Raw genomic sequence first — 24,342 nt, 5'->3', positions numbered from 1 at the left:
AGCCATGATAACAATGATCTCCTATTTTAACAGAAATAACAGGCATGCCTACAACAGGTCTATGTATCTTAGCATCTGGTCTAGCAATATTAGCAGTCTCACCACAGAAATAAATAATATGCCCATCTAAATTATCATCCAAGAGATCTTTAACCATAGAAATACTAGGTTCAACTTTGATTTGCTCAGGAGGTGTATAAGTCCTAGTATTACTCTTACGAACAACAGTCGAAGTTTTAGCATGATCCTTTATCCTAACAGGAAAAGGGTGTTTCTCAACATAAGTAGTAGGAACAATAGGATCACTATAAGTGACAGTCTTTTCTTCAACCGTAATAGGTGCAACTACTTTTACTTCAATGGGAGGATTATATTTAAACCACTTCTCCTTAGGGAGATCAACGTGAGTAGCAAAAGGTTCACAGAAAGAAGCTACTATCTCAGAGTCAAGTCCATATTTAGCGCTAAATCCACGAAAAGCATCGGTATCCATAAAAGATTTAACACAATCAAACTTAGGTGTCATACCTGACTCCTTACCATCGTCGGAACCCCAATCTTCAGATTTGCGTTTAATTATTTCCAATAAGTCCCATTTGAATTCAATAGTCTTCAGCATATAAGAACCAGCACAGGAAGTATCGAGCATGTTGCGATCATTGGGAGAAAGCCGAGCTTTTTTGAACAATCATTTCTTTGGAGAACTCAAGATTGGGGCATGAATATAACATCGACTTAAGCCTCCCCCAAACTTGAGTGATGCTTTCTCCTTCGCAAGGCCAGAAATTATATATGTAATTATGATCACGGAAAACAAGATGCATAGGATAGAACTTCTGGTGAAATTCCAACTTCAATCGTTTATAATTCCAAGATCCCGTATCATCACATAGCCTATACCATGTCAATGCATCTCCCTTCAAAGATAAAGGGAAGACCTTCCTTTTGACAACATCATCAGGAATACCTGCAAGCTTAAATAATCCACAAACTTCATCCACAAAGATAAGGTGTAAATCGGGATGCAATGTTCCATCTCCTGCAAAGGGATTAGCTAGCAGTTTCTCTATCATACCCAAAGGAATCTCAAAGTAAATATTTTCAGTAGGTTCAGTAGGTTGAGGAGAAACTCTTTGCTCTTCTGGTCGGGGTGAAGATACCCCGAACAAGCCCCTCAAAGGATTAGTTTCCATAGTAACAAGTGACAGAAAATTTCAGCACACTATATAAATGTTTCCTTACCAAGTTCCACTCACCAAAGGCGCTTCACTCCCCAGCAACGGCGCCAGAAAAGAGTCTTGATGACCCACAAGTATAGGGGATCTATCGTATTCCTTTTGATAAGTAAGAGTGTCGAACCCAACTAGGAGCAGAAGGAAATGACATGCGGTTTTCAGTAAGGTTTTCTCTGCAAGCACTGAAATTGTAGGTAACAGATAGTTTTGTGATAAGATAAATTGTAACAAGTAACAAGCAATGAAAGTAAATAAAGTGCAGAAAGGTGTCCCAATCCTTTTTGTAGCAAAGTACAAGCCTGGACAATTTCTTATAATGAGGAAAGAGCTCCCGAGGACACATGGGAATTATCGTCAAGCTAGTTTTCATCACGTTCATATGATTCGCGTTCGGTACTTTGATAATTTGATATGTCGGTGGACCGGTGCTTGGGTACTGCCCTTACTTGGACAAGCATCCCACTTATGATTAACCCTTATTTCAAGCATCCGCAACTACAAAAGAAGTATTAAGGTAAACCTAACCACAACATTAAACATATGGATCCAAATCAGCCCCTTACGAAGCAACGCATAAACTAGGGTCTAAGCTTCTGTCACTCTAGCAACCCATCATCTATTTATTACTTCATAATGCCTTCCTCTAGGCCCAAATAATGGTGAAGTGTAATGTACTCGACGTTCACATAACACCACTAGAGGAAAGACAACATACATCTCATCAAAATATCGAACGAATACCAAATTCACATGACTACTAATAGCAAGACTTCACCCATGTCCTCAGGAACAAACATAACTACTCACAAAGCATATTCATGTTCATAATCAGAGGAGTAATAATATGCATTAAGGATCTGAACATATGATCTTCCACCAAGTAAACCAATTAGCATCAACTACAAGGAGTAATCAACACTACTAGCAACCCACAAGTACCAATTTGTGGTTTTGATACAAGATTGGATACAAGAGATGAACTAGGGTTTTGAGTGGAGATGGTGCTGGTGAAGATGTTGATGGAGATTCACCCCCTCCCGATAAGAGGATCGTTGGTGATGATTTCCCCCTCCCGGAGGGAAGTTTCCCGACAGAATAGCTCTACCGGAGCTCTAGATTGGTTCCGCCAAGGATCCGCCTCGTGGCGGTGGAGTTTCATCCCGTAAGCTTGCCTCTGATTTTTTCCAGGGTAAAAGCCTTCATATAGCAGAAGATGGGCACCAGAGGGCCACCAGGGGGGCCTGGATACAGGGGGCACACCCAGTAGGGGTGGGCACGCCTCCCACCCTCCTGGCCAGGGTGTGGGCCCCCTCTGGTGTTTTCTCCGCTCAATAATTCTTATTAATTCCAAAACTGACTTCCGTGGAGTTTCAGGATTTTTGGAGCTGTGCAGAATAGGTTTCCAATATTTGCTCCTTTTCCAGCCAGAATTCCAGCTGCCGGCATTCCCCCTCTTCATGGTAAACCTTGTAAAATAAGAGAGAATAGCCATCAGTATTGAGATATAATGTGTAATAACATCCCATAATGCAATAAATATTGATATAAAGGCATGATGCAAAATGGACGTATCATTGGGCAGAATGGAAATCAGAATGGTCATCACTCCAAGTTGTCAGATTTTCAGAGGACCAAGCCTCCCAATTTCAGTCAAGTTATCGATCCTTTGGAAGCTGATGATTGGTTAAGGACTATTGAGAAGAAGCTTGAGATTGCTCGCACTGAAGAAGCTGACAAGGTTCCGTTCGCTATGCATTATCTTTAGGGAGTTGCCGCTATATGGTGGGATAATGCTAAGGCTATGTGGCCTGTGGACAAAGAAATCACTTGGACTAAATTCAAGGACCATTTCCGCAAGTACCATATTCCCGCCGGTATTATGAAGGTCAAGTAGCACAAAATCCTCGCTCTCACCCAAGAAAGCCTGTCAGTAAGTGAGTACCTGCACAAGTTCAACCATTTGGCCCGTTACTCTCTCTATGATGTGGCCACAGAAGAAAGGAAGATCGACAGATTTCTTGGAGGACTGAATCAACACCTCAGATGCACTCTCAGTATGTTTGATTTCCCGGATTTCCAAACTCGGGTGAACAAAGCCCTCATCACAGAAAGGGAACACAAGCTTGTGCATGACAACAGGCCCGCTAATAAAGATCACAAGCTCAAATTCGAGCGGAAGAAGGACAGACAACCAGTGCAGAAGGCTCGTACTTGGTAGCAGACTCAGGTGGAGAACAAGCCCGACTAGCATCCGAATGTGAACAAGACCACTACTCAAGTCAAGAATGTCGTAACCAGTCCGTTACGTGAAGAGTGCCAGCGCAACAATTCATGCTTCAACTGTGGGCAAACCGGGCATTATGCCAGACAGTGCCCCAAGAGCGACATGTCAAATGCTCCATTCAGGCCGCAAGTCAACCATATGGGGCCACATCCTGCCCATAGGACCATTCAAGGGAAAGTTCACAACCTATCCGCAGACAAATCCCAAGAGGACCCAGAAGTCGTCATTGGTATGTTTCCTGTTAATAGCATACCTGCAATAATTTTATTTGACTCTGGGGCTTCCCACTCTTTTATTCCATGGAGTTTTGTCGCCTAAAACAAGTTTCCTTGCTCGATTTTGGGAAAGAGTATGCTGGTACAATCCCGGGATCCGTGCTCAGAAGCAATCTGGTCTGCCGCAATTTGGAAATTGGAATTAAGGGAGTCAGCTTTCCCACATCATTGATCGTTACTGAGTCTGCCAAATTGGATATTATCTTGGGAATGAACTGGTTGACCCAATATCAAGTATGCATCAACTGTGCGACCAGAGAAGTCACAATGAAAATCATGAAGACCGATCTACAAAGTTCTTTGCTCTCAGAAGCATACCCAGGAGAGAATTAGTCTTCACCGCTGTAGCTGAAGAATTGGAATTAATTCCTATGGCCAGTGAGTTTCCAGATGTATTCCTTGAGGAATTACCAGGAATGCCACCAGACAGAGAGCTTGAGTTTGCAATTGACATCGTGCCCAGGACTGCACCATTATACAAGAAGTATTATCGGATGCCTTCCTCTGAGTTAGTGGAATTGAAGAAACAGCTTGATGAGATGCTTGAAAAAGGATACATCCATCCGAGCTCTTCACCATGGGGATCACCCGCTATATTTGTGGACAAGAAAGACGGCATTATTTGGATGTGCGTGGATTACCGTCAGCTGAACAATGTGACTATTAAGAGAAAACATCCACTCCCAAGGATTGACGATTTGTTCGATCAACTCTGCGGGGCAAAAGTATTCTCCAAGATTGATTTGAGGACCGGAAATCACCAGCTCAAGATCAAGAAGGAAGATATTCCTAAGACCGCATTCACCACTCGATACGTTCTTTACGAATATACAGTCATGCCATTCGGTCTCACCAATGCCCCTGCCTTCTTCATGCATATGATGAATAAGGTATTCATGGATTTCTTGGATAAGTTTGTGGTGGTCTTCATCATGACATCCTCATCTACTCAAAGGGTGAAGAAGAACACAAGGAACACCTCAGAGCAGTTTTGCAAAGGCTCTGTGACCATCAACTATATGCGAAGCTCGGCAAATGTGAGTTTTGGCTCAAGCAAGTTGGATTTTGAGGGCGTGTTCTTTCAGCAGAAGGGATAGCCGTGGATCCAAGTAAGGTGAAGGACATGCTTGATTGGACGACACCCACGACAGTATCCAAGATTTGGAGTTTCCTTGGACTAGCCGGATACTACTGCCGCTTCATCGAAGGCTTCTCCAAGATTGCCAAGCCAATGATAGAGCTCCTCAAGAAAGATAAGAAGTTTGAATGGGCAGAGGGCTGTGAAAAGAGCTTTAATGAGCTGAAGACCAGGTTGACGTCAGCACTAGTATTGACTCTTCCAGACATCTATCGTAGCTTTGATGTATACTACGACGCATCCAGGAGAGGTATTGGATGTGTACTCATGCAAGATGGCAAGGTTGTAGCATACGCATCTCGACAACTATGACCTCACAAAGGGAACTATCCAACGCATGATTTGGAGTTGGCCACAGTTGTGCATCCTTGGAAAATTTGGAGACACTACCTCATTGGAAAAAGGTGTCAGATATTTACCGACCACAAGAGTCTCAAGTATATATTCACTCAACCGGACTTAAACCTTCGTTAGCGAAGATGGCTCGAGTTGGTCAAGGATTATGACCTTGGAATAAATTATCATCCGGGTAGAGCCAACATGGTTGCCGATTCCCTTAGCCTCAAGCATGCCAGTCTGAATGCCATGATGGAGTCCTTGCCTCCCGAACTCCAAGAAGAGATCGCTCAGCTCAATTTGGTTATTATTGATGCCAGTCTTGCTATATATTTGAAGTTACTCCTACCCTCGAAGATGAGATCTGCGGGGCTCAGCCAGATGACCCAGCTCTACAACACCATGTCAAGCGTATGCTAGAAGGCAAGACCCAGGATTTCCCAAAGGATCAGCAAGGTACGCTAAGGTTTCGAGGACGGATTTGCGTACCCAAGCAAGCAGACCTGAGAAAGAAGATCTTGACAGAGCACACAAATATTTGTATTCAATTCACCCAGGAGGTACCAAAATGTACGAAGACCTTCGCCAGATATTTTGGGGATGGAATGAAGAAAGACATCGCATACTTTGTCGCTTGTTGCGATCTATGCAACAAAGTTAAGGTGGAACACCAGAAACCCACCGGACTTCTTCAACCCCTACCCGTTCCTCAATGGAAGTGGGATGATATCTACATGGATTTCATCACAGGCCTACCAAAGACTCACCGAGGCAATGATGCAGTATGGGTCGTGATGGACATGCTGACTAAGGTAGCTCACTTCATCCCCATCCAAATCACCTACCGATCCGATCAACTCGCACAGTTATATGTGTCCAGAATCGTCAGTTTGCATGGAGTGCCAAGAACAATTACTTCAGACCGAGGTTCTCTCTTTATCTCATCATTCTGGTCACGTCTCCATCAAGCCTTGGGGACTGCCCTAAAATATAGCACATGCTATCATCCTCAGACAGACAGGTAGACTGAGCGGGTAAATTAGATACTTGAAGATATGCTCTAAGCATGTGCTTTGGCCCAAGGACCCAAGTGGGAAGATTGCCTGTCGTATGATGAGTTCTCCTACAACAACAGCTTCCAGACCAGCCTGAAGATGTCACCTTATGAAGCTCTGTATGGCCGAAAGTGTCGCACTCCACTAAACTAGTCTCAAACAAGAGATAGCCGCATTTTCGGAACTGATTTAACGATGGAAGCTAAAAGGCAAGTCAAGGAGATCCGAGATAGACTGCAGTTGGCCAAGTCCGGACAGAAGAGTTATTATGATGCAAAGCACTGTCAGATCAGTTTTGAACCCGGAGAGCATGTGTACCTCTGAGTCACACCCATGAAAGGAGTCAAGGGACTTCAGATCCGAGGAAAACTGGCACCCAGATATATTGGTCTGTTCCCAGTTATGACCAGAGTTGGCATAGTTCCTTAAAAGTTGGAATTGTCAGAAGTACACAATGTGTTCCATGTCTCATAGCTAAGAATATGTATTTCGCCACTTGAGAAAAGGACTGATATGGCAGAAATAGAGCTTGCTAAGGATTTGACCTATGAGGAGAGACCGTTCAGAATATTGGATGAGACAGAAAGAGTCACTCGCAGTAAAGTGATAAAGCTTTATAAGGTTCAGTGGGAGCATCACACCTAGGAAGAAGCAACCTAGGAAAGAGAGGAATTTCTAAGGACAGCCAACCCAAAATTGTTTTCCCGAGCAACCGAATCTCGAGGACGAGATTCATCCTAAGTGGGGAGGTTTGTGACAGCCTGATTTTTGCCTTCCCTCTTTTTTTAGATTTCTTTTGCCTCTGCTTTGCATTTGGAGTTTTTAAATAAATTCAAATGGACTTAAACACTTGCACATGTCCTTGATTTTCACCCAAGTGACCCATCCATCTCTTAATCATCATTCTTTCTCTAAAAAATTCCAAAATGACCCAAGGAATATTTTTCATAAAAGAAAAATATTCATTTTCTTCTGTGAAATTTAGTTAAGAAACTTGTGCTCCAAAGCAACCCTCGCTTTTCTTTCTCCTAAAATCCTGAGAAACTTCTCAAATATTCTTTGGACCTTGGCACACCTCCCTGAGAAAAAATATTGCATAACTTTTTGGAATAGTTTTGCTACAGAAAATCATTTCTGTTCTGAACCCAAATTGCACTTTCTACAACAAGTATACTTTTCCATGATCCAATGAGGCTGATTTTTCTTGAGCCTCATTACCTTCCTAAGTAAAGCTTAACCCCAGGAGATCAGCCCTAATCTCATTCTAGAAGCCATCCAAACTTGATGTCCAAGTTTCTGTCCAGAAACTTGCTGGGTAGCTCTAGTCTTATCTGGTCGGCCTGGCAGTGTGCCATCTCCTCATTTAGACCAAACACTACACGGACAACACACTAGACATGGTTTGGCAACCTCTGGGCACCGTTTTGTCATAGTTCGCATGGTGGCCGCGTGAAGACACGGCCCTAGCAATGTGTTCGACACGCTCTGCGCTGCGCCCACGCGTCTGTTCAGCCGTGCTCGTTCGAGAGCCCGCCGACGATTGCCGCACCGCGCCATCATCTTCGTCTCATCACCCTTGACCCCCCCTGCCGCTCACCGACACTGGAGCAGCCGCAGCAAGCACGTGCACGTCGCGGCCAAAGCCACAGTGTGTCGTGCCCCTATCTTCTTCTTCAACCACCTCATGTGCTCGTCTTCGAGCTTCACAGTGCCCGCGTGAGCTCTGAAGCCTAGCCCCCTCCTTGCTAGCGCTCCTCGTCGCCGTGCACCGCTTCTAGAGAGCTCCGGCGGAGTCAAGACCCCCTCCCACTCCGCTTATAAATTCGGACCCCCTCCAGCCTCTCCAAGCACTCCAAGCTCATCGCCCAACCTCCACAAACTCGTAGCAAAGCCACAGCCCGGCCGGGGAGGCCTCTGGCCGCCGTCCCCGACCTGAGCTCCCCAACGATCCCCATAGTTCCTCCTCCTCACTCCAGAGCCCCGCAAGCTCAATCCACTCCGGAGGCGACTCCCTAGTGGCCCAATGGTGTCGTCCGAACTCGTTGCAACCCTTGGTGCAACCCCACGTTTCCATCTTCCTCAACTCCGACGAGCTCCACCTTCTACAGCCGCTGGAGAAGCCCTTTCCGACCCCGTCTGTCCACCTCTAGCCAAGCCACGGGTACAGGCAGGTGCGCGAGCATCTCCTCTATCTATCCATCCCTCTTGATCTAGCCATCGAGCTTTCCCGCCGGAGAAAGCACCGGCGAAGAGCCGCCCGTCTCTATTTTCTCTCTCTCTCTCTCTCTCTCTCTCTCTCTCTCTCTCTCTCTCTCGCTCTCTCTCTCTCTCCCCCCGACCTGACGTGTGGGGCCCACTGTCAGCCTCACCACTCGCGCCCAAAGAGGTACGAGTGGAGGCGTATTCCAGGAATACGCCATCGGCATCACCCCCCTCCCCCTCTGATATTCTTTTAATTCAAATTTAATCAATATTTGACCAGAAACTTTGACTAGCCATAACTTTTAAACCATAAGTCCAAATGAGTTGATTCTTTTTGCATTATGTTTGTTTTGAAAAGTTCTAGTAGCACACCAAAATGGAGATTTTTCCTTGCTGTCTAGAATTTCTGGTGATTTTCAGAATGATTCTTGATATTTTCTTTTGCTGTTTTTAATTATTTTCAGAGGGAGAAGCTTGTCTTGAAGATAACCAGGAGGAGTGTGAACCTCCTCTGCACTAAGGCAAGCCACACAAACATTTGTATGGCGTCATTTCAATATCTATGATTTCCAACTTGAATATGAGTTATTTTTCATGCATTTAATTGTTTAAATAAATATTGCTTCTGTTAATTACTTTGTCACGATTGAAATGCTTAGTTTACAGTACTATTTAAATGCTTGAACTAGTTTAAGGCAGTAGAAGAAATTTAGATTGTGTGGTTATGCTTTTGATAGGAATGGTGATAGTTTCATTATGTGGTTAATTGATTTTAATATATTATGGTATAACCAAAATGATGAGTGCTAAAACCAGTAAAGTAAAAACCAGTAGAGTTTAATGATGAGTAGTGCAAGTACAAAACTTTGATGATGTTGATCTGTTCACTTTGAGTGGTATGTGATGCATGTCGAATAGTTGCATGTTCATGGCATATTGTGCCTCGAGTTATTTTATTTCAAGTTAAAACTGATGTTAATTCAACTTGAACATAACGTTGATCGAGTCATGGTACCACTGAATCAAGTTTTTCCCAGTGCAACCACATTTGCCTTTATGGGGAGGTCATTATTCGGTCTGTTGTCATGCCTCTGGTCGGTACCTCCAATGAGGGAAGGCTATGGGCGTGCGGTACCCTAGCTCGGTAAGCAGACATAACCTTGTGTGCATGTTTGTTGTTATGGTACCTTGTCCCCTTTTGGGACCGTTTTGCCATGACAGTGGCCGTTGATGCCTTTGGTAGGCACGGGGCCACCCTTGACTTAGCCCAGTGGGTAGTTAGTCGGAGTGGCCGGGTGAGTGTCATGGCAATGGGAGGGTTCAGTTGGAATGCCGGGTCCACCCGAATGGGAAGACGAGGCCATGGGTTCCATGGTGTGGGTAAAGTGTGCTACCTCTGCAGAGTGTATTTTCAATCTATCGATAGCCACGCCTCGGTTATGGACATAGCTCGTGAGTAAGTCACACCATGGATCAACATTAATGAGTAATCTTGCACAGTAAATTTTATGTCTGGCACTGGTTATGTGATGATTTGTGAGATCATGAAGATGATCGTTGCTAGAACCAATCTATTGGTTTTGTTTGTGATCCGGGTATGATCACCGTTCTGGTTACGAGGTAACCCGTCTGGTAAGAGAGTCTATGGGACTCAGTGGAGAAGTTGATTTATCACTGCATCAGTAGTATTTCTTGCATTGCATTTAACCTGATTAATTGTCATGATATTGTTTGCCATTGTGCTTATGCTTGTTGTGAGCTTGCAAGTACATTCAACGTACTGACCTGGCATGTCATGCCAGATTACAGGGCAGGCTTATCGTATCGGAGTGCTTCGCGAGTCTAGATCGTGTCCATGTCGGTGCCTTGTGCTATGGAGTTCCACTGCGTCGTCGTTCCGCTGCCGCGTAGTTATCATGATCGAGGCCCCTTCATGTTCATTAAATAATGTACATATTGTTCAGCCGCACCGTGTGTGCCGCTTGGCCTCGCTACTTGATGTAATATCGAACCTATGTTCCCGCTAGCATCAATAAAGCGGTTGTTTTCTGTACCATGATGTTGTGCGTTGCCAGAAGACTTGATCTCTGTGCTGGCAATGCAAGGTAAACCGGTTGCTCTAAGCCAGGGTGCCACAAGCCCCCCTCATCGCCTCTCACCTTTTATAGGTGAGGTAAAATATGAAGTGGTGGTAGAGTAGTCGTGCTGCGTGGCAACAAATCCCCAAGTTCCTCATGTTTGTATGCTAATCATGAGCGTGAAACGAGGGAGGTGTTGTTAATTACCATGCACATCGATACGCATGATCATTTTTTATGAGATGTCACAATGGTGGAACCATAAACCATGTCTACATGTGTTGTTGACGGTCAGGGCAGAGACACCACGTGGCCAAGTGGGCCGTGGATAAGATCAGTCTGTGTTGTCGGAACTAGGGCGGATCATCATGACACCACGAGCGAGGGAATACTTCGCGTCTAAGGCACGATTGCGTGGGAACCTTTCCGATGTGCATCTTGGCTCAACTATATCCAACAGTTGATGGAGACCGAGGTGGTTTCAGTCGCCTCAGATGCAGTCTGATATCAAGACTTGAACGCGGAAGATAATTTCATTGAACTAGTTTTCAAGACTGATGACCAAAGATGAAGACCAGCTCGGGTGAACCGAGGTGCATCCAAACTTGAAGACCGGTTCAGGGGCTACTGACATTGTCCCGACTAGGAGGCCTCTCATCATGTAGTCTTCCATCTTGATGGGCCGAGCTGAGGACCCCCTTTGTCGGTTCCAGAGTGAGCCACATTGGGCGGCCCATGACGCATAAACGCAAGGATCCAAAAGACTTGGCATATACTCCAAGATGCCCAATTTCATGGAAGACTCGGTTTCCTCATAAGTAGCCAACTAGGATGTTGTAACCCTAGGACCCCCTAGTATCTATATAAACCGAGGGGCTAGGTTCGTAGAGGAAACATTACAATCTCTAGGTAGACATTCGTACTCTATACTTACTCCAACGCAATAAATACAAGCAAGACATATGGTATTATCTCCTTGGAGAGCCCGAACATGGGTAAAACCTTGTGTCCCTATTGAAGGGACCAATATGGTCGACTAGAGGGGGTGAATAAGCGACTAAAAAAATGTATCCTCTTTTAACAAATTGTAGGTTCAACAAGAAACTAGGTTGCGTGGATATGCAACTAGGTTAATAACCTATATGACAAGCAACACAACAACAAGTGCAAGCACAAAGTAAACACACAATAAAAGCTTGCACAAAGTAAAGGAATGAAGTAACCGCAAGTGGAGACAATAGAGACGAGGATGTGTTACCAAAGTTCCCTCCTTTGGGGGAGGTATGCCTCCTTTGGAGAGTGGAGGCACAATGCTCCCCAAATGTCCCCAGGACCACCTTATTCTCCGCATGCCCTTGCACGATGTAAGGCACCGTGAATCCACTAGCGGTGCCCTTGAAGGTGGCAACCGAAGTCTTTACAAACAAGGTTGGGGATCTCTCCACAACTTAATTGGAAGCTCCCAACACCACGGCGAAGTTTCAGCACAAATAGAATGTGGCTCTAAGGTGACTTCTTCCATCTAGGTTGCCAAACACCCAAGAGTAACAAGATTCATGAGTTAAAGTATGGGGAAATCAAATATACTTTGGTGGAAGTGTAGATCTAGGTCGCCTCCCTCAATCCCTAGCAAATCAACAAGTTTGATTGGCTAGGAAAGGATATCGGGCAAGAACGAGGTTAGGTCAACAATGGAGAAGAGAGAGAGGCAAGAGGTAAGTGGGAAGTGGAAGAACCTCCCCTTTATATAGTGTCCCATACAATCCAACTATTATGTGCAGTTCCGCACAGGGATGGTACAATTGCTGTGAGCAGTGGTAGAACCGCCTGAGGTAGAACAACATGTTTGCAGAGCTGGGGTGGTGCAACCATCCGGTGGCCTGGTTGTACCGGAGAACGAGTATTCCCTGGAACAACTGTAGTGCCACTGCCCTTGTGCCGCTCACAGCCCGAAGGAATCACCCCTATCGCGGTGGTTTGAGCGGTACTAGGGCTGGTATAATCACCCAAAAACAATGTATGGGGTTTGCTAAGTCCTGAGCGGTACAACCGGCCTTGACCCCGATTGTACCAGTAGCAAAGTGACTACCTGAACAACCAGGCAGCAACCACTTGGGTATCGCACCCTACCCATAGGTAAACCCCCTGGGTGGTGGTTGATCAAGTGCAAGGTGCGGTTGAACCACTAGTAAACTGAGTGTTACAACCGCCTCTACACGTGGTACAACCGTTTCTACCTGTGGTTCAACTGCTCTGGGAAGGTTTCTCTGCATGGGTTACATGAGAGGCTCTCTCCTAAAATAGGAAGGCTATATGTCAATGCAGTATGTAGATGTGTACATGTTTGACTCACCCAATACCTTCTAATGCGGACCCCCTCTTAATATTACAGATTTCCTGTGACCAAAGAAATAAAAGTGTCAGAAATGATGTCTTTGCTCTTTCCATCATGCGGGGTGCCCAACCATCTTGTGCCATATAGAGTATACTTGTGTAGCTTAGGCACATGGTTAGTCGCAAATTGCATTGTCATCAACACCAAAACACTTAAGGTTGCAAATGCCCTTTCACCCGTTACAATCGTACCTAGACGCTTAGCTTGGGAGCCCCCATCCGGAGATATGCCTGATTTACCTCGGTCACTCGGCCATGGCATGTCTCTTCAGTCCAATCGGATAGCCGAACCAGACGGGATCACGTACGATCAGATGAGATGAGCGATTGAAGCCGAGCCGGAAGGACGTGTTGCACACGATCCGAGCGGTGATCGCCGGTAGCGCATGATCCTAATTGGGTGTCATAGGATTCTGAGGTCGGGCACGTGAACACAAATCACATCGGGTATTCACAGGAGCGTGCATGGAGTACGTGTCCATAGAATTTGTTTCCCAACCAGATGGAGATGACCTGTAGGGGAAGCTCTAAGAGTGGTGGTGAAGATGAAGACAAAAGGGATTTCAATCGACGGGAGAGTAACTAAGGACTTAAGATTATATTAGTGCATGTGCGGGGGGGGGGGACATGATAGGGACTCACTATGCTAGACGAGTCCTGAAAAAAGTAATGACGTGAGAAGGTGTCGTAGCTTCATGAGGTCATAGGAAATGTCGGGTTGCACAATTTTTCCTGAGATGGCATGGTTGCAGATATGAACATGTAGCTTGTTGATATAAATAAGATAGTGAGGATAAGTCTATTAGGTATGTAGGATACAATAATCTTATCGAGCACACATTCTGTGCGAAGCCTTCCCGCGCAATTGACATGCAGAAGTCCAATGCCTTTTGTGGCAGCGTCATGTATGCACGTGTTGATGCATGACATAATCATGATCAAAGTGACATAGGCAGCAGATGTCGCGCACCCTGGGTCGTATCGTAACCCTTAAAATTTGAGGCAAATTAGCACTAGAACTCAATGAGGTGTTCTAAAAAATAGAGCACAAAAATTATTTTTTACCTTTAATTTGTCTTTAGGGATATTATCTCTTTCCTATTAGCAAAAAATATCGTTTGTTTGTTCCTTTTATTTACAAAACAGTTTTTATCTTTTCTTAGAAAAAGAAATGTCCCCTTTTTTGAGAAAAGAAATATCTTTCTTGAGAAATATTGATATGTCTCCAACGTATCAATAATTTTTTACTGTTCCATGCTATTATATTATCCGTTTTGGATGTTTTATATGCATTACTATGGTATTTTATATTATTTTTGGGACTAACCTATTAACCTAGAGCCCAGTGCTAGTTTCTGTTTTTTCCTTGTTTTTGGGTTTTATAGAAAGGAATATCAAACGAAGTCCAAATGGAATAAAACTTTTGCGATGATTTTTCTTGGACCAGCAGACACTTCTAGGACTTGGAGATGAAGTCAGAAGACCCTCGAGGAGGCCACAAGCCCTAGGGGGTGCCCCAGGAGGGGCGTGCCCCCTAGGCTTGTGGGCCCCTCGGAGGTCTCATAACCCTAATCCTTGGCCTATAAATTCCCAAATATTCCCCCAACATCAGAAGCATCCACGAAAATACTTCTCCGTCGCCGCAAGCCTCAGTTCCTGTGAGATCCCATCTTCTGGCCTTTTCTGGCATCCTGCTAGAGGGGGGTTCCAAAAAAATTCCTATAGGCCTTCCCTCCCTCTTTAATGAGAGATGCAAAATAAAAAAGTGAAGTAAGGGTGCCCTGTGGGTATTTGATCTTGCTCCCTGCCCCTTTTTCATGGAAAAAGGAAATATCAATTTATCCGTTCATTGAACCCTAGTTCGACACTGACAGGGCTCGAACTCGCAGTTTCTGCCTTGACAGGGGGTGCTCTAACCAATTGAACTACAATCCCCGTGGGGTGTAGGGCATACCCATTTTTAAATAGGATCACAGAGGGCATCTACATCAACTCTATTGCCCTACCAATGAAGCGTGGCTAGTTTACCACAGACCTACGGGTCCATAGCTAGTAGCTAGATGGCTTCTTCTCTCTCTATGATAATCAATACCATGTTCTCCTTGATGTTCTCGGAGTTCTATCTGATGTAATATTCTTGCGTTGTGTTTGTCGAGATCCGATGAATTGTGGATTTATGATCAAATTATCTATGAATATTATTTGAATCTTCTCTAAATTCTTATATGCATGATTTGATATCTTTGTATTTCTCTTCGAATTATTGGTTTGGTTTGGCCAACTAGATTGATTCTTCTTGCAACGGGAGAGGTGCTTAGTTTGGGGTTCAATCTTGCGGTGTCCTCACCCAGTGACAAAGTAGGGGTGGCGAGTCACGTATTGTATCGTTGCCATCAAGGGTAAAAAGATGGGATTTATATCATATTGCTTGAGTTTATCCCTCTACATCATGTCATCATACTAAAAGCATTACTCCGTTCTTATGAACTTAATACTCTAGATGCATGCTAGATAGCATTCGATGTGGAGTAATAGTAGTAGATACAGAATTGTTTCGGTCCACTTGACACGGACATGATGCATATATTCATAATCATTGCCTTGGATATCGTCATAACTTTGCGCTTTTCTATCAATTACTCGACAGTAATTTGTTCACCCACCATATGTTTTCTTTCAAGAGAGAAGCCTTTAGGGAAACCTATGGCCCTGGGTCTATTTACCATCATATATTTTCAGATCTATAAAACCAAAAATCCAAAAATACTTCATTGCAATTTATTTACTTTATTTTGTTTGACATTTTAGTAATCTTTTATATATATATATATCATCTCTCATCCTTGCAAGTGGCCTGAAGGGATTGACAACCCCTTTATCGTGTTGGGTGCAAGTGTTTGATTGTTTGTGCAGGTGCATAGATTGGAGACTTGTTCGTACCTCCTACTGGATTGACACCTTGGTTCTCAAAACTGAGGGAAATACTTATCTCTACTTTGCTGCATCACCCATTCCTCTTCAAGGGAAAAAACTGAAGGAAATATGCCCTAGAGGCAATAATAAAGTTATTATTTATTTCCTTATTTCATGATAAATGTTTATTATTAATGCTAGAATTGTATTAGCCGGAAACTTAGTACATGTGTGAATACATAGACAAAACATAATGTCCCTGGTATGCCTCTACTTGACTAGTTCATTTATCAAAGATGGTTATGTTTCCTAACCATAGACATGTGTTGTCATTTGATGAACTGTATCACATAATTAGGAGAATGATGTGATGGACATGACCCATCCGTTAGCTTAGCATCATGATCGTTACAGTTTCATTGCTACTGCTTTCTTCATGACTCATACATGTTCCTCGGACTATGAGATTATGCAAATCCCGAAGGCCGGAGGAACACCTTGTGTGCTATCAAACGTCACAATGTAAATGGGTGATTATGAAGATGCTCTACAGGTGTCTTCGAAGGTGTTTGTTGGGTTGGCATAGATCGAGATTAGGATTTGTCACTCCGTGTTTCGGAGAGGTATCTCTGGGCCCTCTGTGTAATGCTCATCACTATTAGCCTTGAAAGCAATGTGACTAATGAGTTAGTTGCGGGATGAAGCATTACGGAACGAGTAAAGAGACTTGCCGGTAACGAGATTGAACTAGGTATGATGATACCAACGATCGAATCTCGAGCAAGTAACATACCAATGACAAAGGGAATAACGTATGTTGTTGTGCGGTTTGACCGATAAAGATCTTTGTAGAATATTAGGAGCCAATATGAGCATCTAGGTTCCGCTATTGGTTATTGACCAGAGATGTGTCTCTGTCATGTCTACATAGTTCTCGAACCCGTAGGGTCCGCACGCTTAACGTTTGATGATGATATGTATTATGAGTTATGTGTTTTGATGACCGAAGTTTGTTCGGAGTCCCGGATGAGATCACGGACGAGACAAGGAGTCTTGAAATGGTTGGGACATAAAGATTGATATATTGGACCATGTTATTCGGACATCGTAAGTGTTCCGGGTGGTTTCGGATAAAAATGGAGTGCCGGAGGGATTATCGGAACCCCCCGGGGGAACTAATGAGCCACCATGGGCCTTAGTGGAGAGAGAGGAGGGCGGCCAGGGCAGGCCGCCCCCTCCCCCCCTAGCAGTCTGAATTGGACAAGGGAAGGGGGCAGTGCCCCCTTTCCTACTCCATCTCCATCTCCTTCCTTCCCCCTCTCTACCTTGTAGGACAATCCTACTAGGAATAGTAGTCCTAGTAGGACTCATCCTCTTGGGAGCGCCCCCTAGGGCTGGTCGGCCTCCCCCTCCATCCTTTATATACGGGGGCAAGGGCACCCTAGAACACACAAGTTTCTCTTAACCGTGTGCCGTGCCCCCCTCCACAGTTCGCAATGCTTAGGCAAAGCCCTGTGTCGGTAACATCATCATCACTGTCGCCACACCGTCGTGCTGACGGAACTCACCCTCGTCCTCAACTGGATCAAAAGCACGAGCGACGTCATCGAGCTAAATGTGTGCTGAATGCGGAGGTGCCATACATTCGGTACTTGGATCAGTTGGATCGTGAAGAAGTTCGACTACATCAATTGCGTTATTGAAACGCTTCCGCTTTCGGTCTACGAGGGTACGTGGACACACTCTCCCCTATCGTTGTTATGCATCACCTAGATGGATCTTGTGTGATCATAGGAATTTTTTTGAAATTATCACGTTCCCTAATAGTGGCTGATGTCTACTATGCAACCTTCTTCTTGTAGACGTTGTTGGGACTCCAACTGCAGAGGTTTGTAGGATAGTTGCAAATTTCCCTCAAGTGGATGACCTAAGGTTTATCAATCCATGGGAGGCGTAGGATGAAGATGGTCTCTCTCAAACAACCCTGCAACCAAATAACAAAGTCTCTTGTGTCCCCAACACATCCAATACAATGGTAAATTGTATAGGTGCACTAGTTCGGCAAAGAGATGGTGATACAAGTGCAATATGGATGGTAGATATAGGTTTTTGTAATCTGAAAATATAAAAACAGCAAGGTAACGAGTGGTAAAAGTGAGCACAAACGGTATTGCAATGCTAGGAAACAAGGCCTAGGGTTCATACTTTCACTAGTGCAAGTTCTCTCAACAATAATAACATAATTGGATCATATAACTATCCCTTAACATGCAACAAAGAGTCACTCCAAAGTCACTAATAGCAGAGAACAAACAAAGAGATTATGGTAGGGTACGAAACCACCTCAAAGTTATCCTTTCTGATCGATCTATTCAAGAGTCTGTAGTAAAATAACACGAAGCTATTCTTTCCATTCGATCTATCATAGAGTTCGTACTAGAATAACACCTTAAGACACAAATCAACCAAAACCCTAATGTCACCTAGATACTCCAATGTCACCTCAAGTATCCGTGGGCATGATTATACGATATGCATCACACAATCTGAGATTCATCTATTCAACCAACACAAAGTACTTCAAAGAGTGCCCCAAATTTTCTACCGGAGAGTCAAGAAGAAAATGTGTGCCAACCCCTATGCATGAGTTCATTGAACCCGCAAGTTGATCACCAAAGCATACATCAAGTAGATCACGTGAATATCCCATTGTCACCACAGATAAGCACGGCAAGACATACATCAAGTGTTCTCAAATCCTTAAAGACTCAATCCGACAAGAGAACTTCAAGGGGAAAACTCAATTCATAACAAGAGAGTAGAGGGGGAGAAACATCATAAGATCGAACTATAATAGCAAAGCTCACGATACATCAAGATCGTATCACCTCAAGAACACGAGAGAGAGAGAGAGAGAGAGATCAAACACATAGCTACTGGTACATACCCTCAGCCCCGAGGATGAACTACTCCCTCCTCGTCATGGAGAACGCCGGGATGATGAACGGTGAGGGTTCCCCCCTCCGGTAGGGTGCGGGAACAGGGTCCCAATTGGTTTTTGGTGGCTACAGAGGCTTGCGGCGGTGGAACTCCCAATCTATTGTGCTCCCCGATGTTTTTAGGGTATATGGACATATATAGGTGAAAGAAGTCAGTCAGGGGAGCCACGAGGGGCCCATGAGGGTGGGGGGCGCGCCCCTGACCCTCGTGGCCACCTCGAAGCTTCCCTGGCGTCTACTCCAAGTCTGCTGGATTGCTTCCATTCCAAAAATAACTCTCCAGAAGGTTTCATTCCATTTGGACTCCGTTTGATATTCCTTTTCTTCGAAACACTGAAATAGGCAAGAAAACAGCAATTCGGGTTGGGCCTCCGGTTAGTAGGTTAGTCCCAAAAATCATATAAAATAGCATATAAATGCATATAAAACATCCTAGATGGATAATATAATAGCATGGAACAATCAAAAATTATAGATACGTTGGAGACGTATCAGTTGCATCCAAGCCAGGTCTATGCGTAGATGTTATATGCACGAGTAGAACACAAAGAGTTGTGGGCAATAAAAGTCATACTGCCTACCACCAACGTCTTACTTTTATTCAGCGGTATTGTTGGATGAAGCGGCCTGGACCGACATTACATGACCGCGTTCATGAGACTAGTTCTACCGACGTGCTTTTGCACATAGGTGGCTAGCGGGTGTCTGTTTCTCCAACTTAGTTGAATCGAATTTGACCATGGCTGGTCCTTGTTGAAGGTTAAAACAGCACACTTGATGAAAAATCGTTGTGGTTTTGATGTGTAGGGAAGAAAGTTTCTTGCTAGAAGCCTGTAGCAGCCATGTAAAACTTGCAACAACAAAGTAGAGGATGTCTAACTTGTTTTTGCAGGGCTTGTTGTGATGTGATATGGTCAAGACATGATGTGATATATATTGTTGTATGAGATGATCATGTTTTGTAACAGAGTTATCGATAACTGATAGGAGCCATATGGTTGTCGCTTTATTGTATGCAATGCAATCGCCATGTAATTGTTTTACTTTATCACTAAGCGGTAGCGATAGTCGTAGAAGCAATAGTTGGCGAGACGACAACGATGCTATGATGAAGATCAAGGTGTCACGCCGGTGACGATGGAGATCATGGCGATGCTTCGGTGATGGAGATCATGAGCACAAGATGATGATGGCCATATCATGTCACATATTTTGATTGCATATGATGTTTATCTTTTATGCATCTTATTTTGCTAGTACGGCGGTAGCATTATAAAATGATCCCTTACTAAATTTCAAGGTATAAGTGTTCTCCCTGAGTGTGCACTATTGCTACAGTTTATCGTGCCGAGACACCACGTGATGATCGAGTGTGATAAGCTCTACGTTCACATACAACGGGTGCAAGCCAGTTTTGCACACGCAAAATACTCGGGTTAAACTTGACGAGCCTAGCATATGCAGATATGGCCTCGGAACACTAAGACCGAAAGGTCGAACGTGAATCATATAGTTGATATGATCAACATAGTGATATTCACCATTGAAAACTACTCCATCTCACGTGATGATCGGACATGGTTTAGTTGATTTGGATCACATGATCATTTAGATGACTAGAGGGATGTCTATCTAAGTGGGAGTTCTTAAGTAATATGATTAATTGAACTTTAATTTATCATGAACTCAGTCCTGATAGTTATTTTGCATGTCTATGTTATTGTAGATCAATGGCCCGTGCTACCGTTCCTTTGAATTTTAATGTGTTCCTAGAGAAAGCTAAGTTGAAAGATGATGGCAGCAACTACAGGGACTAGGTCCATAACTTGAGGATTATCCTCATTTCCGCACAGAAGAATTACGTCTTGGAAGCACCTCTAGGTGCTAGGCCTGCTGTAGACGCTACTGACGACGTTAAGAACTTCTGGCAGAGCAAAGTTGATGACTACTCGATAGTTCAGTGTGCCATGCTTTATGGCTTAGATCGGGACTTCAAAGACGTTTTGAACATCATGGAGCATATGAGATGTTCAAAGAGTTGAAGTTAATATTTCAAGCAAATGCCCGAGTTGAGAGATATGAAGTCTCCAACAAGTTCTATAGCTGCAAAATGGAGGAGAATAGTTCTGTCAGTGAACACATATTCGGAATGTCTGGGTACCATAACCACTTGACTCAGCTAGGAGTTAATCTTCCTGGTGATAGTGTCATTGAAAGAATTCTTCAATCACTGCCACCAAGCTATAAAGGCTTCGTGATGAACTATAATATGCAAGGGATGAACAAGACAATTCCCGAGCTCTTCGCAATGCTAAAGGCTGCAGAGGTAGAAATCAAAAAAGAGCATCAAGTGTTGATGGTCAACAAGACCACTAGTTTCAAGAAAAAGGGCAAAGGGAAGAAGGGGAAGTTCAAGAAGAACGGCAAGAAAGTTGCTGCTCAGGAGAAGAAACCCAAGTTTGGACCGAAGCCTGAAACTGAGTGCTTCTACTGCAAAGGGACTAGTCACTGGAAGCAGAACTGCCCCAAGTATTTGGCAGATAAGAAGGATGGCAAAGTGAAAGGTATATTTGATATACATGTTATTGATGTGTACCTTACTAATGCTCGTAGTAGCGCCTGGGTATTTGATACTGGTTCTGTTGCTCATATTTGCAACTCGAAACATGGGCTACGGGTTAAACGGAGATTGGATAAGGACGAGGTGACGATGCGCGTGGGAAATGGTTCCAAGGTCGATGTGATCATCGTCGGCACGCTACCTCTACATCTACCTTCGGGATTAGTTTTAGACCTGAATAATTCTTATTTGGTGCCAGCGTTGAGCATGAACATTATATCTGGATCTTGTTTGATGCGAGACGGTTATTCCTTTAAATCGGAGAATAATGGTTGTTCTATTTATATGAGTGATATCTTTTATGGTCATGCACCCTTGCTGAGTGGTCTATGTTTATTGAATCTCGGCCGTGATGATACACATGTTCATAATATTGAAGCCAAAAGATGCAAAGTTGATAATGATAGTGCAACTTATTTGTGGCACTGCCATTTAGGTCATATCGGTGTAAAGCGCATGAAGAAACTCCATGTTGATGGGCTTTTGGAACCACTTGATTATGAATCACTTGGTGCTTGTGAACCATGCCTCATGGGCAAGATGACTAAAACTCCGTTCTCTGGAACAATGGAACGAGCTACTAACTTATTGGAAATAATACATATCGATGTATGCGGTCCAATGAGTGTTGAGGCTTGTGGCGGGTATCGTTATTTTCTCACCTTAATAGATGATTTGAGCTGATATGGGTATATCTACTTAATGAAGCACAAGTCTGAAACGTTTGAAAAGTTCAAAGAATTTCAGAGTGAAGTGGAAAATCATCGTAACAAGAAAATAAAGTTTCTACGATCTGATCATGGAGGAGAATATTTGAGTTACGAGTTTGGTCTTCATTTGAAACAATGTGGAATAGTTTCACAACTTATGCCACCTGGAACACCACAGCAAAATGGTGTGTCCGAATGTAGTAACTGTACTTTATCAGATATCATGCGATATATGATGTCTCTTACTGATTTACCGCTATCGTTTTGGGGTTATGCTTTAGAGACGGCTGCATTCACTTTAAATAGGGCACCATCAAAATCCATTGAGACGACGCCTTATGAACTATGGTTTGGCAAGAAACCAAAGTTGTTGTTTCTTAAAGTTTGGGGTTGTGATGCTTATGTGAAAAAGCTTCAACCTGATAAGCTCGAATCCAAATGAGAGAAGTGTGTCTTCATAGGATACCCAAAGGAAACTGTTGAGTACACCTTCTATCACAGATCCGAAGGCAAAATATTCGTTGCTAAAAATGGATCCTTTCTAGAGAAGGAGTTTCTCTCGAAAGAAGTGAGTGGGAGGAAAGTAGAACTTGATGAGGTAATTGTACCTTATCCCTTATTAGAAAGTAGTTCATCATAGAAATAAGTTCCAGTGATTCCCACACCAATTAGTGAGGAAGCTAATGATGATGATCATGAAACTTCAGATCAAGTTACTACCGAACCTCATAGGTCTTCTAGAGTGAGATCTGCACCAGAGTGGTACAGTAATCCTATTCTGGAAGTCATGTTACAAGACCATGGTGAACCTACAAACTATGACGAAGCGATGATGAGCCCAGATTCCGCGAAATGGCTTGAGGCCATGAAATCTGAGATGGGATCCATGTATGAGAACAAAGTGTGGACTTTGGTGGATTTTCCCGATGATCAGCAAGCCATAGAAAATAAATGGATCTTCAAGAAGAAGACTGACGCTGACGGTAATGTTACTGTCTACAAAGCTCGACTTGTTGCGAAAGGTATTCAACAAGTTCAAGGAGTTGACTACGATGAGACTTTCTCACCCGTAGTGATGCTTAAGTCTGTCTGAATCATATTAGCAATTGTCGCATTTTATGATTATGAAATTTGGCAGATGGATGTCAAAACTGCACTCCTGAATGGATTTCTAGAAGAAGAGTTGTATATGATGCAACTAGAAGGTTTTGTCGATCCAAAGGGTGCTAACAAAGTGTGCAAGCTCCAGCGATCCATTTATGGACTGGTGCAAGCCTCTCGGAGTTGTAATAAACACTTTGATAGTGTGATCAAAGCATATGGTTTTATACAAACTTTTGGAGAAGCCTGTATTTACAATAAAGTGAGTGGGAGCACTGTAGCATTTCTAATATTATATGTGGATGACATATTGTTAATTGGAAAAGATATAGAATTTCTGGATAGCATAAAGGGATACTTGAATAAGAGTTTTTCAATGAAAGACCTCGGTGAAGCTGCTTACATATTGGGCATCAAGATTTATAGAGATAGATCGAGACGCTTAATTGGACTTTCACAAAGCACATACCTTGATAAAGTTTTGAAGAAGTTCAAAATGGATCAGTCAAAGAAAGGGTTCTTGCCTATGTTACAAAGTGTGATGTTGAGTCAGACTCAATGCCCGACCACTGTAGAAGATAGAGAGAAAATGAAAGTCATTCCCTATGCTTCAGCCATAGGTTCTATCATGTATGCAATTCTGTGTACCAGACCTGATGTGTGCCTTGCTATAAGTATAGCAGGGAGGTACCAAAGTAATCCCGGAGTGGAGCACTGGACAGCGGTCAAGAACATCCTGAAATACCTGAAAAGGACTAAGGATATGTTTCTTGTTTATGGAGGTGACAAAGAGCTCATCGTAAGGTTACATTGATGCAAGCTCTGACGCTGATCCGTATGACTCTAAGTCACAAACCAGATACGTATTTTATTGAATGGTGGAGCTATCAGCTGGTGCAGTTCCAAGCAAAGCGTCATGGTGGGATCTACGTGTGAAACAGAGTACATAGCTACTTTAGAAGCAGCAAATGAAGGAGTCTGGATGAAGGAGTTCATATCCAA

Source organism: Triticum aestivum, chromosome 3B, assembly GCF_018294505.1.
Source record: "Triticum aestivum cultivar Chinese Spring chromosome 3B, IWGSC CS RefSeq v2.1, whole genome shotgun sequence".
Taxonomy (NCBI): domain Eukaryota; kingdom Viridiplantae; phylum Streptophyta; class Magnoliopsida; order Poales; family Poaceae; genus Triticum; species Triticum aestivum.
The sequence above is the reverse complement of the archived record's forward strand: the minus strand, read 5'-3'. Positions refer to the sequence as shown.